Below are 18475 nucleotides of genomic sequence, written 5' to 3'. Positions count from 1 at the left end.
ACATACCTTTAAATCAGTATTTCTCTAATGTTTTGTACTTCAATGTCTTCTGTGTTGCAGATACTTTAATTCTGCATTTAAATATCAAAACTTTCAGCTAATGTGATCCTTTAGGAGGAACGTGACTTTTAGTTGTGTAGTAATTAAACATTTGAAGCACCTGAGTTGCCTCCTCCTCTTTCAATGTCCTACCTCATCAGCTGGTAATAGCTTATAAATGTGAAAATGACTATTCAGTCTGCAAAGCTGGGTGAAAATCAGGCTCTTTATCATGGTTGACTGGGGAGAAGTCATTACAGTTTTCAGAAGATGTCCTGCAGGCTGTTGTTCCTTCAAGTGGTTCTTCTCTTCCTCATGTTTCTACTAAAGCAGCAGTGATGCTGAGCTTGATGGGGAAAATGATGAGGAGGTAGAATGTACCCTATAGACTTGTATGATGGTTTATGTATTGTTAAAATAGCCAGGAATTGCTCTAAAGTCTACAGACAGGCATTGTAAGTCAGGATCCTTCACATTGTAGCTATGTGTTACACTTTTTTTATTAATTAAAAGTCCAAAGTGGTTTAATGGGAAAAGGAGCACAGTACAACTAGATGCTAAACATTATTTGTTCTCCCATCCCTTTGCTGTCTCTGGCATTGGAAAAATTCGAGGTGGCCGCACAACTCATATCTCACTGTTTGTGACTTTCAGATCCTGGCAGTGAATAAGTGCATTTGTCTTCCTTTTCCTAATTTTTTTGCTCTTTGCTGAGAAAACAGGTATCAACATAATCAATGCATGGTTTGATTTTTTTGCTGTGTCTTTTTGGGGTACAACTGGGTCAGAATATTTTGATTCATTTTAGAGCATAAGTGGACTACAGTGGACTATAATGCTATGGTTGGTTTGTCTCTGTGGGAAACAGTGTCCTGACTTAACCAGCTGCTTCTTCTGTCTTACCAAATTACCGTTGTTGTACATTTCATGTGTATCATCATCAGAGACCTTTACTACTAATATAAACTCCTTCCTGGTATCGGTTATTTTATTCTTCCAATTTGATAGGATCAAAGCATTCTATTATAATTCAAATGTTATTTGTGAAATACAAAGATAAACTAATCTTATACTCTTTGACAGTAAATAGAATCCACAGAAGCTAGATAGGAAAAAATCTTGTGTGTAAGTGTTGTCCTTGAAAGCTGTTGAAAAATCAGAAGTTATTAGCTTAGTAGAGAACAGCCATCTTGGATAACTGGGACTTGAGAGGCTGGTTAAACATTGGATCAGTTTCTCAGAAATTCAGTGGAATCCTTGGAAACCAGGTTATTAAAACTTTGCTGGTACTTGGTGGTCTGATGTAACTCTTTAGCTGGCTCTGCTTTGACTGAGGGCTTGAAGCAGTTGAACAGAAATCTGTCCCAGTCTGAGTTTTGCATTTCTGTGTTTCCTGAGAAGTGCTCTACATCTGCAGCCTGTGCTTTTAAGTTGGCTTTTTGGCTCAGAGGAGTACAGTTTATAAGCTTTGATACCCAAGCAGTGATGACTTTTTGATGACAGATTAAATGACCTCAGCAGGTGACAGCATACTGACATTTCTGTGCTAAAGCATGGAGCTGGTATATTTTGGAGGCCAGGAACTGAATGCCATGAACATGGAGAGCTGGATGTAAATCTGAAGTTAGACTCTTTGATTCCTGTGAGTGGTCACTTCCCCAGCCCACTGAATTCTGTGAAAATTACCACTCCACATGATGCTCTCACTGCTTCCTAGGACTGTGTCCATCTGTAGGAGAGATCTTCTAGCTTTGAATATTCTTTATCCCAAAGCATTTTGTGAAAGGTATATGATTATATAACCTTTCAGGAACTCCATGAAAATTGCAGCAGATATGTTTGCAAAACACTTCTTGTGCAGAAAGAACAGCTGATAATTGCATTTCTCATAGCATCTGAATTAGTAGAGTTATTTATAGATTAAATGAGTTATTATAAAGACAACATAAATCACTACAGTTTTCATGTGTTTTATCTCTGTGTCTATACAGCAACAGAAAGATAGCTCCAAAATAGTTTGCTCATCATGTGAAACTAGAATGCAAGTGCAGTGCTCACAGGCTTTTGAGCTATTTGATGTGCAGAGGTGTATGAGAACCAAGTGTGGGCTGCATTTCCTATTGATCTCCAAGATAAACTATGTGCTGTGTAGTGTTCAGTTATTACAGTAGGGCATGGAAAGTCTGTACCAGGAGACTCAGCAGGTCCTGCTCATAGCCTTGGGCACTCTTTTGCAGCTGTCCTATGCTGTTTTAATTGTTAGCATGTTTCTTGGTGTGACTGTGATCTGTGCCAACTGGCAGGCTCCTAGGAAGTCCTTGGGCAATCTCCAAGGAACAGCAAAGGTTGGGGCAAAACCCCCCAGACAGTGAGGCACAGAACACATTTAGAATAAGGAAAGTTTAGCTATATGGAAGGTGAACTGTGTCCTGTCACTTGCTCCTTGTGCCTTGAGGCTCCTCGAGACAAAACACTTCAGATTTTGCACTGTGCTTAGTGCTGGACAGTTTTGAAGCATAAACTTGCCTCTCAGTTTTCCTCATCTCCTTTGAGGCAAGCTCTGTGGCAGGGATATCTGCCAGACAGCTCTGTCAGTCTGCATACAAACAGGCAGGATCCTAGTCAGCATGGCAGTCCCAGCTGAACTGTGCCATGCAGACACAGTAGCCCTGTCAAATTGTTCTTTAATGCTACAGCTGCTTTAGTTTTGTCAAACCCTTGAACACCTTTATGAGCTGTGCCCCTCCTGCACTCTCAGAGCTCTACAACTCAGGATGCAGCCTTAGACAGACCATGAGCCAAAGATTAAAGTGATACAACTGGCCCACAAGGAAATGTGCAGGTGAGCTCTGTTACCCCCCATCTGCCCCTGGCAGGTTCTACAAGCAAGCATTCATTACCCCTGCAATCTCTCATGTAGGTTTTTGCATACTTCTTTCTTCCATACAAGCAAGAGCATGTTGTATATTGACTCAGTTGCTGGAGTGGAACTCTCTTTCAACTTTTTTCCAATCCAAATGTGTAGACATTACTAACTGAAAATATAGTTTTCAGTCTAAAGGAAAAGCAGCTGTAGTTACACTTTTTTTTTTTAAATTTCTTCAATGTCATGCCAAAAAGATCTACAAAGAGGTTTGAGGGAGAGGAGCTGTAAAGTTTCCCATTTAATCATTAATAAGAACCATTTTTTTGGTGGCTGGTATGCTGCTGAAAACTGGCAGAGCAAATTTATTTTTGCACTCTGTGGAACTAAACTCATCTCTGGATTAAGGAGCCTGAAATTCCACTGACTATTATAAGACTGGAGCCCATGTGTAGAAGTAAATTTTTCTAACCATAGGAGAAATGCCCAAATCTTAGCATGAATGCAAGGACATCTTATTCAGACTGAAAGTTAGTGTCTCCTTTGTTGAAGTTGATTCATCAAAGCACACTTCTTTGCCAGAGGCCATAACAAATCATTACCTATGGCATAAAGGATTTAGCAGGATGGTTGGTGCTGATCAGGTTATTGCACCATCAGACTCTGTGCACCCACTCCATAGAGCCAGACGGTTGCCTGTGGATTTTTGCTCCTAAAAGTGGGTGCTCAGACTGGGATTTAAAGCTGAAAAATTAGTGGCCCTGCTGCACCAATGCCCAGGGGATAGAAAGCATGGAAATATGTGATTTGATGACAAAGGATGTCAAGAATGTATGGTTTCTATAGGTCTGTGGGCATGGAAGAAGGTGTTAGATATGGTTCAAAATTTATTTATCCTTCTCTACTCCTGAAATCTCATAATTAATAACTGTTAATTATTTTATTCTCATAGGTGACTTTTATTCCTTTTATTCCTTATTACAACCTTCAGACCAGACAGGTGTCTGAAATGGAGGAATGTTTGCATCCTCACATGAACTGCTTAAGTACATCATGCCTCACAGAAGTATTGCTTTTGTAGTTCATCAGTATTCAACAGGGTTAGGGGAGAAACTGGGTCTCAGGGAGGAGCAGCTTCTATCATTTAGTCTTCAGCTGACAGCAGAAGTAAAAATGCTCCCCTGTGAGTGAGTGCATGTCCTGTTTCAAACAGCAACCTTGCAGTGAAAGAAAATATTTTTTAGCTGCCATGCTATCCTACCCTCGAGTCTGTGTTCTCTAGTCCCTAGAGAGAGATCAAATAGGGGAAACTAGATGAACTCTTCACAACTGGAAGGTTTTCCTGCCTTAGGAAAATATTCTGCTTCCACTCTGGACAGTTTTTACACACCATGATGCATTTAGAGCATGTTCTCTTGAAAATGCAAGACAGTTCCTATTGCAACAAGGGTAACAGGCTTTGCCTTCCCCATGGGGACTCTCCTTGGATGTATGTGCCCTGCCTTCCTGCCTGAGACTGGGTCTAAAGAGGCTCAGAAACCTCATGAGAGACATCAGGAAAGGATTCACCTAGTCTGAATCTGCATCGTCACCCCTCCTAGGTGCTCACAGTATGGCTGGATCCATTGTAAACATTACTAGCCTTTCTTTGGGAGGAAGGGAGTGAGGGCAGTAATATGACATGGGGTGGGATGGAATAGATCTAGTTTGGATGTCTGGGGCTGGGTCAGGTGAGACCTAAGCCAGTCATTTCACTGCTATCATGTAGTGATGAAAAAAGAAAAAAAGATGGCTGCAAGTCTTAGGATTTTTTTTGCCAGGAACAGGAGGAAAGATATTTATAAAAGCAAAGTATTCTGAGACAAACAAAGAGACTGTGCTAGCCCATGTCATGACCTACACACCTCATAGTTTTATTTCCCCAGATTTTGGAGTATTTGGGTCTAAATTTTCTCTCTTGCTAAGCTTTTGTTTTTAGTGTCTTGAATTTGTGACATGATGGCAGAGAGAGCTAGCTCTGAATGTGCAACCTGGCTAGGCTGCCATAAGAAGGAGTGGTATATAATTCAGTAACAGAAGGATTGTACTAGAGTTTCTTGTGAGTTTGTTTCAGAGAAAGTATCATCATGGACAAAGATCCTGTGGGTGAGATTTCCCATTTGTTAAGGCTGCCTGCCCTTTACATGTCTTTTTTTTTTTTCCTGGATAGCAGCATTCTTGCAATAACTTTGGAAGTGTGGGTGATGGGATACATTGGAAAACTATTTCTGTTAACTATTGGAATTCATTATTACAGCAACAAAGTGAAAAGCTAGGGGTAATTTTACTTTTAGGATAAAGTTCCCTCCTTTGAGTATGGATGAAGAATGGTACAAAACCAAAGTAAATATCAAGTTTCTGCATTTGTAGTCTGATAAATGAATATTTATACAGTGCATAGAATCAAATTGTAGATCATTATACTTGCTAAATGTGTATAAAATATATAAGCTGCACACATGTAAATGGGCTCTTTACATCTGCAGTGTGATAAAATACAATAAATGTAGATATGAAGTATACTTCTTGAATTTATGTAAGCAAACAGAAGCTAGAGAGACCTCAAAAGACACGTGCAGATGAGCTTGGACCTTCTGGGTCTACTCTTTTATCACGCTGCTTTTCTTTGGCACAAGCCAAAAATAATACAACATTTTCCATGAGTCTGAAAGCAGAAATTTTTGCTGGAGTTATGATTCATTCATAACCATAGCTAGATGGCAGGAAGGGCTGTCTGAGTGCCACATGTTGAGCTGGTTTTCTACACTCACACACATATATTCATGCATTCCCCACACAAAGGTGCATTTGTAGGTGCATGAGGAGAGTGCTTGCCCATGCACCTGTAACAACTGATGCAATACTTGCTTTGGCAGTGGGCAGAGACAGGGCAGTGCAGTGACACTCTAGGCCTGCTTTTATTCTAAGTTTCTGATTGTTAGAGTAGATCTAGTAGAACTCATCTACAATAAAAAAACACGAGTATTGGGATCAGGAGGAACCAATGAGTTCCTTTTCCTTCATTTTCAGTTTAGTGACCCTAACAGAACCCCCCACTCCTGAGGTCCTAAGGGACAAGTGCTCTGCAGGATTACTGCTAACAGCAGCACTTGCATGGAGCCAACAAACACAAAGGTTATAAGGCTGGTGTAAGTCAGAATAAATGATGTAAAGTGCCATTGTTTCCCAGACCAAGATCCCCCATCTGCACTCTGCACACACTACTGTAAGTGGCCACAGGAAGAAGATGCAGCTTGGCTTAGAAGAGTAGCCAATAAGCACAGACTTATTTTTAAGCCAGGGAGGTTATTTAATAATTTTATTTATAGGTGAAAACTCATTTCATTTCGTCACGTGCAAAATGGTTGAGATGTGTGAGGCTTGAGAGAAGGGAAAGCAAGCTAGAAGACTGAAGACTACTAACTGGGAGTTCCTTTCTGTGCTCACTAGAGTCACTTGTTCTCCACAGCTGGCCTGCATTTCCCATACATACTGTGCCCATAAGATCTCCATTGTCAGCTACTTATGGCTCAGCTGAAGGGAAGGCCCTGGAGGCCGCTTGAAGTGAACTCTACTATGGAACCAGCCCATGGAGGCAACAGAAAGAGATATTCAATCTATACCTTTACACTAATCATTATAGCATCTCACTCATGGGCAAATTACTGCTGAACTGACCCCAAATAAATTGCTTCTCTACAGCCAAAGTATCTTGACTTGGAGTCACCTAAAACTGCACGTGTTGTTAAAATTTTCTATGTGGATAGTAAATATATAATATTTCCTGTGAGTAATAGGGTTTAAATGGAAAACTGCCTCTCAAATTCTGTTACTTCCCACCTATTCTACCTAATTCTTCCTGCATGGCACATTTCAAATTGCTGAATATTATTTTAACTAATAAAAGGATACATAAAAATTCAAAGAAACTACTAATAGAGGTTAAATAGATTTTTTTTTCTTTTAGATGGCCATACTGCTCTAACCTATTCTATATTTTCATTGCTTTTCCTCCCACAAAGTTCAGCTGTTTGCTTGGGTGCATTTTTAACATGATAGGCATACTAATAAAGACACAAATTCTAATGTGTTTGCTTGCAAGGATTATTTTTTTTCTCTAGATATCTGTACTATGTAAGCCTGTAGGCCAAGCTATGTACTATTTGTATGCAATATTGAGCACTTATTAAGAGAAATACTCAAAAATGTAGTGAGGTTGCTTATGCAATTACCATCCACAAAAAGAGGAAAAAAAATAACACTTTTAGCTATTCCTTCTGCTTTATTCCTTTTTTTTATCTTTTTTCTTTCTAGTAACTGAAATATTACTGAAAATCCTGCATGAGTTTCCTTGTTTTCATCCTTGAAGTGTGAGGTTCCTTGACCCAATGCAAGCTTTTTTTTTTTTTTTTAATGGCCCAATTTGATCAATGTTTCTCTGTTTTTAGGCAGCTTACAAAATTAGGGACTTCTTGCCATTTTAATGTTTATTTTTGGTAAGATCACGTCTGGCTTCAAATCTCCGCTTTAACAAAGTTCAATTGTTATGGTTTGGCAAAGCTCAAGCAGGTCTGTTTGGACAAAAATAGCCATTTTTTTAATTAGGAAATAAGCTGAAGTAGGATGAGTATAAATAAGTTTGCGTGTAAAAATAGAGCTATTGATGGTCTGTGTCTGGACAGTATTCTTTTGGGCATATAAGCTCTCTAGCCAGTTTTTGGTGGCTCACAAATTTGGGCAATCCCAGGCTGACAGGGTTAGATTCCAGGTTCCCACTTTCCAGGGTAATGCTCCCACCACTGAGCTCTTGCATGAAACCTGGCGTGTGGTACCAAATGTCACCGAAAAGGCCAACCTTGGCTTGAGTCTTTCAAAGACAAGGCAAAGACTTTAGTGAAGGGACATCCCAGGCTGCTGATCTCACATAGGGAAGGATAAGCTTGCTCTGGCCAGGAGTGATGGGCAGAACCCTGTGAGGGGTGAGGGTCTGGAGCAATGCCTCCCATTCTGTGTTTTCTCTTGGGTGGTTTCAAGTAGCTGCATGCTGAACACGCTTATGTCAGTTGTGTCTCCTGGTTCAAAGGCTGCTTTAGCTCCTCTGCTGAGGCTCCTAACTCTCATTAACTGTAGAGAAATCTGAGACACCTCCAGCCTCTGGATGCCGCAGGGAGGTAGGCAATATGCAATTTTATTTTAATTGCATCTGTCTAGAAATGACTTTAGAGCACGCATTCTTTGATTTGTGCTCTTTGCTTCCAAGAAAATCTCACCTGTAATGAAGGATTTGAAGGGTCAACCTAATAATTTAACATTGAAGGTGTTAAACTGGCACAATTTTTAATAGTGTCCATAATTTTCTATCTCAACATTCTTTCCTTGTAAAAGTTCTCTTTGATGGAATCTGAAGGTTTCTTTACAAATGTATATTTGTCTAACGAGCAACATTTTCACATAGAAAGAGAGAGATAAAAATAAAGGTTGTCCTTTTTAAAACATGCATGTCATATTAAGAATATATATATCCAGGGACTGATATTAATTTCAGAGCCTTCAAAAAAGACTCTGGATTGTATCCATTACTGTCCATGGCCTTGGTTCAACTTTTATATAAGTCAATAGGCATCCTGGCTGTTTCCTCCCATAGCTGTTTGGATCAGGCCCAAGGCAAACAAGAACAGTCAGAGAAAGATGCTACAAATGGTGAAACTTAAAAGAAAAAAAGGAAAAAAGGTTATGCTGCATGTGGTGGGTGCTAGCAAAAAAGCTCTGCATGAATATAGCATAAACTAAACACTGGTTTTGTGCCTGCACTTTATTTAAAGAATATCAGTCTTCCGGGGGTTTTCAAACTGAAATTGGTAGGGTGGAGTTAAGCCTAAATATCTCATGCACTTTTCCTGCCTCCTGTGAGCAGCCCTTGGGAAGTGAATCCTTCCTGCCAGTGCCACAGGTACGGGGAGGTGGCTGCAGGGGCCATGCTGCCAGGGGGGACATCACCTTCCCTGGTCCCACCAAAACCCAGCTCCCTGCCAGGGACACTGGCGAGCAGGAGAAAAAGAAGTCAGGCAATTTCCTCAGAGGTGCTTTGTGTGAGGGCCCCTCTTCCCCATGCAGAGCCTTGCACAAAAGGGCTCAGAAAGGAGGGTGACTTTCTGATCCCCAGTGCTGGCCAAAACATGAACGAGAAATAGCCCCTCTGTGGGTGCAAAGCAACCTCCCCCCACCCTCACTGTGGTTTATTTATAGATAGCCTTATTTGTTTGTATTGTCAAGAAGCAGAAATTCCTAGATTATTTCCTAAGTGTCCAGAGAATAAAGATCAAATGCTGCCAAGCGTACACATGACAGATAAATGAGAGTATAACACCAGAATCCTCCTTTGTCATGGAAATTGTGTTGGTTTCCTGTTAAGAAAATGAAAAACAGATGTTAAAAAACATAGCTGGTTGTGTGGATACTGCTGCATTGGGACAGCTCGGATTATAAAACAGTGAATACTTGGGGAAGTAGGGCGAGTTTAATTTCACTTTTAAAAAAAAATTGAAAAATAAATGGAGCTGCCATTTAGATGTTTCCAGCACATAGCAGCTTCAGCTGGTTTTGGGATAGGAAATATTAATATGGGCCCTTTCTAGATTAGAGTGATCACAGCAATGCTGCAAATGCTGGGCTTTATCCATCTTATAACAGGAATGTTTTGTCATGAACAAAAACTTGGGTGGGTTAGGGCTTTTTTGTTTTTTACCCACCATTGGCTTCCCTCTATCTGGTAGCCAATCTTGGCTATCCCATGTCAGCTTCTTGAGGAACTGAACAGTCTTGACTTTCCTTATAGTTTCATTTTGAGGTAGAAGGCAGGGAGAGGGAAGGGACTAAAGCCTGCAAACAGGGAAAGACAGATTTCTGCTTTCAGATTGCCTCTGCCATGGAAAGGTTCTTACCAAAGGAGAGAGAACCACTTTCTAATCATCTCTCCCCACCCTTTGTAGGATTTTTGTGTCTATTCAGGAGAAAGCAAAAGAGCAGAGGCAGTTAAGGGATAAGGAGTATGTTATGGGAAAAGGCAGCAAGAAAAATATGTGATTATTTATAACACTGCTTACTTGGGTAGTTCCCTGAAACACACTTATCTCTTCTGTGGGGTATGAAACGTGTGAGATTTAGGCTAGAACTATGCCAACTATGTAAAAAAGGCATGATTTTTTTTTTTCCTTTATTTTTTAGATGATTCTCCTGCTTCTTGGTCAGTATGCAGTCTTTTTAATGACCTGTTACTGCAGTGCTGCTTCCTGTTTGTACACTATGTTGACACACTGGAAGTTTGAAAGACTGCCCTGTCTTCCTCGTAATCGATATTAAATATATACACCTATTATACCTATGTATGTACATACACAAGATTTTAACAGGAAACAGGCAGGATTGAGGCAGACTTCAGCTTTAGCCATGGGAGCAGCCCTCTGGAGAGGGAGAGCAAGCTCCCCAGGAACTTCCAGAGATGTCTCCCTGTGTGGAGATGGCAAAGGGTGCTCTGCAGTCAGCAGGAAGCGACAGGAGCAAGTTCAATGCCTTCCTCCAGCCCCACCACTCATCAGCAGCATCAGTCCTGCTCTGCTTTTGGAGCAGCACCAGGTGTGGCTGTGCTGCCCCAGGGTGTGCTGTGTGAATTCACCTTGGCCATGGCACTGGGACTGCTTCCAGCCCGTGTTGTGTGAGGGAAGCACAGCAGGGCTGGCTGCAGGGGACTCCCAGGGAATGCATCCTGCACACCCACTGCAGAGTTTAGCTGGTACTTCCTAAGCAGCTAAACCCATTAGGACTGAATGTTCCTGAGATCAAGGTGTCAGTCATATTTCACAATAATCAACGTTTTCCAGAGTTTTCAGAAGTTGAAAATACTAATTTTTACTTTTTTATTTGACAAATTCTCGGCTTTTTTTTCTTTTTTTATTCAAGTGTCCTCTAGATTTGCCTTTGCATTTTTCTCCCTCTGTAGTTAACAGTGAGTTGCAGGGGTGTGTAAATGCATGTGTGAATTTAATGTATATAAATTCTAACAATGACAATCTGTCTGCAGTCTCAGTGAGCTCTTGGAACAGAAGACAGTTCACTCAGTTTTGCTGAATTTGCTTCAGGTCTTGGGAAGATGAATTCAGTATATAGGTGAGAGATTTTAACATCAACTCTGACAAAAAGTTCAATGAAAACTTCTTTATTTACCCTGGAAAACTTTTATTTTTCCTGTATGCATATGGATCAACATGTGCTTCCTTTTGATTCTGCTTTTTCTCTTCCCTGTTTGTCAATGTCTGCAGTCCCTGCAATTGGGACAGGGAAACTCCAGATTTCTGGATGCAATTAAACGGTCACTTCCTTTTGCTGTTGTTGCTCTCCCCTGCAATCCTGAGGTTAGAAGTGGAATAGCAAGTCATGAAGTGTTCAAGGCCTTATTATTTGGATCATTATCCAGAAATATTTATTTGAATCATCTGATACAAAACTGTCTTGTAAAAGAAAATCTCTTTGTGGTATGTTTCCTTACTAGCCACACTTGGAACAGAAATGCTGAGAGCATACTTTTACTTTGGGATCTTGTTGTTTTCACATCCATTGCAGGTAGAAATTGGAAAAGGTGTTGTATGAAAATGTGTAGGCTATTATTATTTGTGCAATCTAGTGACTGAAGTGAATATGGACTATAAATGACCAGAGAAACCAAAATATAGAAACATTTATATACAAAAACGAGATTTTTAAAAATTGTAGATAGCATTAGTAGAACTTTTTGGTGATGATTGCTTCACAGAAGTAAACTGGAGAGGCTCAGGAGTCATTCTCACATGCTGGGAACTGTCTTTTCACATCATATTTGATTTACCTTAGGATCTTCTTCTCCTGTGCTGATGCTGGCTCAGCGCTGTAGCTCTAGGTCACCAGAGCATTTGATCTCTGAGGACATCAGTTTGGCTCATTGCATCACTATGAAATACTACAAGAGATTATTTTTTTTTTCTTTTTATGTTGCTAGTTCATTTCACACAGGCAAAATCACCAACTGCAGCCATGAGCCTTTGGACACAGGGAGAGGAGGTGTCCCTGGGGGGTGTCCTCAGTGGTGCTCCTTGGGTGGGTTGGAGGACTCATGAGGAGTTTAGCCTCCCTTCCAGGGAGCTGATGGCTCTTTGGTCTGCCCTGCACTGATTTATCAGTGCATTGAGTTCCCCATTCTTAGTGGGGACATTATAAAACACTATATCCCCAAATATGACATTCTACCAGACGCACACACAGTTGCAATACTTTTAACGCCCACTGATATTTTGGGGGTTTTAAGTGCTGCTGTAGGAATTAGGAATATTTACTTATAGGAAAAATTCCTTGTGTGAGAGAAACATTTTGCTTCTGATTTTGCAAACTTAGTGGGATGATTTTTTTTTTTTAATTTTTTTATTTTTTTCCTTTAAGAGGCTGGGTTAGGTCTAATTTTCCATGGGTTCCCATGAGCTCCGAGCCGGTGCCGCTGAGCTCCTTGGCAAGAAGGTGGCGCTGGCAGCCCGGGATTGGGGCTTGGCCGATCGCACGGGTGACTCCGCATCCGCAGGGGCACCTTTAAACAGCTCCTCCGGGCCGCTTCAAGTGGAAAAACAACTTCCCTGCAGCTGTTTTATGTTGTTTGGGGTTTGGTGGTTTGCTGTGTTTTTATTTTTTTCTTGTTCCGATTTTCTTTTTTCTTTATTAACGCTCGGTACTTAGAAATCCCAGTCTTCTCCAAACAGGCTCCTCTCTTCTCCCGTGAAATGCAGCTCAGCGAGCTCCCTTCATACACCACCTTCTTTGTATCCCAGCACTGAGCAGCTCCGGGAAGCTCTTTGGCTACAGTGGGCTTCTTTGTAAGGAGCTGCACGGCTGTGGGGATGACCTCTGGCAGCAGTTTTTGAGTGCTCCACCCTTTTGCTGGGGTGGAGGACACGGTGCCCTGAGCAGGGGGGCCCTATCCTGGTGTCAGCATCAAGGGGATATAGTTTTTCTGCCTTAAATGCTCAGGGTGTAACTGGTTTTTTTACTGCTGTTTTTGTTTATGTGTTTGATTTGTGCTTTTGTGGCCAGCTCTAGCTTGTGTCTAGTTCCATGAGTTAGGTATGACTTTTACAAGGTGAGGTGTCCTCTCTTCTCTAGGCTGGCTGTGAATGATGGGTGTTAATGAGAGTTGGATTCACTTTAACTGTGATCTTCAGGACATAAAATTCATTGCCCTTTTCTCTACCAGCACCTACATTTTGGTGTTTCACCAACTATCTTGGTGCATAGCAACCATATGCATAGCAGGGCAAAGAGTTGCTGTTATTTTCAGCAAGCTCTAGGTGTGTGTGCAGGGTTTATATATAAAATACATGCTCCCATTTGCAAGGTGCTCTAGTGTGCCAAGTATTTCTCCACCGAAGACTGTTTGCATACTTTGCCATATTAGTTGACTGCAGTTTTCATGTGCCATAAAATAAAGGTTAGGATATGAAAAGATTAGGTCTCTATTATCACAGGCTGTGCAAATGGCCTGTGTGTACATAGCTGTACTTTTTTTCTATGCAGATTTTTTATTATTATTAATTTAACTATGGTATTAAAAATTCAAAATTCCTATGGGTATTTTTTTAATGGAGGGGATAATTTATTAATAAAGTATTATCCTAGTCCCAAATTTCTCTCTATTAATTTCCCTTCTAAGAGAAGAGGGAGGACCAAGAGAGCTGGAGAAAGAGGTGTGTATGAACTCAAGGCTGCATTTGGCAATTCATCCCAGCACTTCCTGCCAGCACAATGGTTACCCCAGTATGCAATTTGTGCAGAATGGGTAGATGATTTTCTTCATAAGCTTTGAGTACAAAGGGTATTCCATGATGCCATCTAATTGCTCAATCCCCAAGGAGTTCTTCAGGCATTTATTTAACACTAATTACATGTGTAAATGTTCTTAATTTACAGCGTGTGAAAGTTGCAGTGAATGCACACAACAGAGGATGTCAAAGTGACGCTTCATGGAAAGATGCAGTTAAGGCAGTGCTAAGTTACTTCTAAATAGGATTAATCATTTATTAAAGTTCAAAGCTCATCAGAGCACAGGGACAAGCATATGATGGCTTGTTGCAGTCCAAAAGTAACTAGTGGAATGGAGCTGTGCCTCTAAAAATTTCTGTGATATACCTTACTACACTGCAGTAAAGGAGGAACTTAAAACACTAAGTAGGGCGAGCAATTCAGTTCAAGGCAAAGAACTTGTCTTGGCAACAGTTGCACAAAGCCTGCTTGGGCTGTTAATTAGTGCTTGCATTGTAATAAAGCCGTGGAGTCCCAAGCACTGTACAGAGATGTAGGCAGGGGGTGCTGGGGCTGGCCCTGCACTAGAGCTTGCACAGCTTCAGCCCCCAAGATGTGGGAACAAATCAGTCTTGCAGGGCACAGTACATCCACAGAGGTCTCAGAACAGGTAGGTGGCATTCTTTGGAAAGGGACCTGCAGCCCCAATGCCCAGAGTTGTGCCAGCTATTTCCCACTGGTGGAGTGAAAACTTTGATCTTGCTCGAGATCTTGAATTTCAGGGTAGATACATGCACAGGAACACCAGCAACAGCTGGCACCTGAGCTTTTGGGAAAAGCTCAGGTCCTAAGTTCTCTCTGTGCTGGGTGTCTGTGTGCTGGCAAAGGAGCTCAGGAAATCATACAATGAAGAAAATTATACTTTTTGTGATGTGATTATATACTCTAGAAGCATAATTGCCCACGAGTCCTACTTTGTGGTGCACACTGCACAAGCACCCAGAGGTAACTCTGAAGAGGGAAAACCTGTTGGTTTACAGTGTCTATTGAGAGGAGCAGAGTTCAGGAGAGCTGTGCTCAGTCACACCCCACCCAGTTCAAACACAGTCCTTATTCACCCAGCTTTACACTGCATGAGCTGTACCAGCCCTCACACTTCTCTGGTTCTTCAGTGGATGCTGATGCTTATACCTGTGTCTTAGTACTTTCAGAGAGAGAGTAATTCTCATAGGGAATTAGAGTGTGATAACTCATCTGGAAAGGCAATTTGTTCAGAATTTGTCAGAAAAAGTGGGAAAGGTGAAGGCTTGGGTGTGAATTTTCTTGTCCATCTGTGAAATGTCTTGATCTTTTGTTAGCTGCAGAAATGGTACTGATTGAATACTACCTGGTTTGAGACTGGGGACTTTAAGATATTAATTCACTTTTTTTCCCCTGAAAATTAGGTAAATGTATTATGCCTTTTGTGTGTCTAAATCTTACATAGTTTCATATCTTTGAGTTCAGTCTTGATTGTCCTTAGACCCATGAGGAATAGCATGGGACTGTCTCTTCTTCAGCCATGCAGGGTTGTGAAGGCTTTCTTTCCAGACATGGCAGAAAAATAATTGAAATATCTGATTTGCCAGAATTCCATGGTGAAGACCAGAGCTGCATAAAGGGCTAAGCATCCTGTCACATTGTGTCTCAGTGTTTCCTACTTAGTAGAATCCATAACATAAAGTTCAGTGCCTCTGGCATGGACAGAATTATATGTATCAGGATAGGATCTGACAATGCTGAGGTCCAGGGGAAAGAGTAATCTATGGATCCTGGCAGGCCATGATAAAGAGAGGCATGTGTTTCAAATTTAGCCCCACTTTTATACTTATATTTGAGCATTAAAGTGTTTTTTCAGCCATCTTAAAGGAGGGGCATGTGAAAATGGAGACAAGAAAAGTTAATCATATCTGGATGCCAAAACCAGAAGTTAATTTGTATGTGAGTTCTGGTCCAGGATCCAAGCCAGGTCTTTTGTTAGGCTAAGTGGCTTCATCATCCCCATGAGAAACTGCTGAAGAAAGCTGGAAGAAGTTTATGCATGATGAGGAAAACTTAACTTCTCTTGCATCCTTCCTGTGCCCTTTATGATTAATGGAAAGAGTCCATTAATTCAAACATATGCTCTTGGTCTCTAGGGGAAAAGTGGTTGTGATTAAAAAATCACCTTCTACTCTTACGGTTTAATTTCCTCTGTCTTTCTCAAATGAGACCAAAAACTGGAAAGAGTATGGATGGCCCAAACAATTTAGTTTAAAACAAAACAGAACAGCCACAAATTCCCTTATGCTGAGCTGCTCTGGAAGGCTTTGGTGCTCTGTGCAGGGTTGGTTTTGCTCCTTACTCATTGCTCGCATTTTGACAGGATTGGTGTGTCCTGAGCTCACAGGTCTCCAGATTCCAGAGTAAGGCAACCACAGAGGGCAAAGCCCATATCTTGCCTAAAGCTTTCCACATTCTGTGCTGAGGAAGCCCCATGGGTGTTAAATGTCAGACAAAGGTACAAGCCTGCACTTCCTGTAAGGCAGTACCTGAAAGCAAAGAGATCACATGGAGAATTGGTGAGGCTGGCTACCTGTAGGAGCACAGAGGGTGTCTTCTGGACAAACCTGCTGCTGTGGGACAAAACTGACACGCCAGTACCCTTGGATGTCTTCAGACTAGGCTAGCTAAGGAGGAACAACTCTGCTCTTGCCAGCAGGCAAAGTGACACCGGGACCATTTGAGTAATGTCTAATTGTGTGTTTAAACTGATTAAGTTGTATCTGAACTCTAAAGACCAATTTTCCCCTTTATTTCAAAAGTTCACCCATTTGAGCAGACCCAGCCCATAGTGGGCTGACTGTTCCCTTGCACAGCAGAGGTGTGTGCAGCAGCAGGTGTGCTCCTGTCTGCCAAGGCATCAGTCAAAAGCAGGGAGGTGCAGTGGTATCCTTGGAGGGAGAGCAGCTTCCCTCCCTGCTGAGATGCTGCTGGGGGCTTTGGAGGGGATCACAGGTATTGGAGAGCCAGCTCTGACTCACAAACAGTTGTGAGGTACAAGGAGCAGACAGGTCTTGGAGTAGATGGGAGGACCCAGAGGGGACTGGGCACTGCTGCTGCTGGCAGTAACCTGGCTGTGTGTAACCAAGCACCACTGCCCTATGGTCCCACCTGAGTGGGCACAGCTGTTGAAGGAAGAGCTACATATAAACTCTTACCTCTTCTGTCCTTTCAGATCTAATTGTTATGCTTAAAGGGTTAACTTTCTAGATTTCATTATTTTGTTTTATTCTTTTAGTTCAAAAGTTAACTGGGGTTAACTGGAATTAACTGGACCGACAGCCAAAGATTGTCGGTCTCTTTGGGTAAACAGCCTCCAAGGGAAAGCAAAGTTAGAGCTAGCTTCAAAACTGGCTGGCCCAGTGTCTCACCATAAAGTACTATAATGTGATATGACCCTTAGTACACTTCTTAAAATTTCCTCATGCTTTCCAGTGTGTGTTCGTGCAAAAGAGAGCCTTTTGAAACCAGAAACCTGTAAAAATGAATCCTACAATTACAATAAAAATTATCCGTGTAAAATAAGACACCCTTAGTAAGGACAAAGTCATACCTCCTCTGGGGTGTTTATAATCTGAATGTTATCGAGAACTGAAATCTGCATTAGCAATATAAGCAGACCAACTCTCATGTCATTTCAGTGCCTTATTAAGGACTATCCTTATTGACTCCTCCATGGTATAGGGTTATGCCTGAGGTAAAATATTTTTCAAGATAAGAATGAATATACAAAGTCACGCTATTAATGGTTTCTAAAATTTCAGCATTATAGTGTGTATGCTTATAATTACCCCACTGACACCCTTTAAATGTCCACAGTGAAATGTGGTTTAAGCTTTTAAGATTCCCCAAGTAAACATCTAAATGGATCTATAATAAAGAACTTTTAAAACAGGGAATTTAAGTGAAGCCATTATTTAACACTGATTTTACTGTTGGAGGTTCTGAAGTGGGCCTAGTTTTTGCAAGACAATTGCTGTGCATTTGCATGGAGTTTTGGTGAGCTAACATTGAAGCAGCTGCCTTTTAAAATACCTTTGCACCATACAGGTGTGTACGGTAATCCTGGAGGGAAGATGGACGAGAAGGACAATTACAGGATTTCTCTTTTCCCCCTCCCTTGCCACTCCTGCTTTTGCCCAAGAGGAAAAGGCATCGTGTTTCAGGTCCTAGGAAGTCACACTTGCCCTGTTTGTTCTCTGATAGAGGCCTATAAACAGAGACATTCAGTCTGTAAACAAGTCAAGCTTACAAAGTGACTGAAAGATAACAGTCCCCATCTAGCAGTGGGAGAGGAGGGAGGGAGCAGGGGGAGGGATGATAGAGAGGCTGCAATAAAAACAGGAAGGTTTCTGTTGGTCCTCTTGAAGTTGGTGGTTAAAAACATCAAAGCGTGGTGTGTGTTTTTTTCAGCCAGACTGCTGTGTCACTTTATAATTCTTCATAAAGCAGTCATCCAGCCACTAACATACTGCAACTGTTAGTGTGAGCTGTGCTTTGATTTAGAGGAACTGGATCCTGCTCCAGGCATGTTAAGCTGAGGAATCTCTTGTAGGTTTTCTTGGCATGCTGTGTGCCATTGAAGAAACTATAACTTTTCAGAGCTGCTAATTGCAAGCTGTTCAGGAATTTTTCCTTCCA

This window comes from Agelaius phoeniceus, chromosome 3 (genome assembly GCF_051311805.1).
Source record: "Agelaius phoeniceus isolate bAgePho1 chromosome 3, bAgePho1.hap1, whole genome shotgun sequence".
NCBI classification, from domain to species: domain Eukaryota; kingdom Metazoa; phylum Chordata; class Aves; order Passeriformes; family Icteridae; genus Agelaius; species Agelaius phoeniceus.
This window is presented reverse-complemented; position numbering follows the sequence as displayed.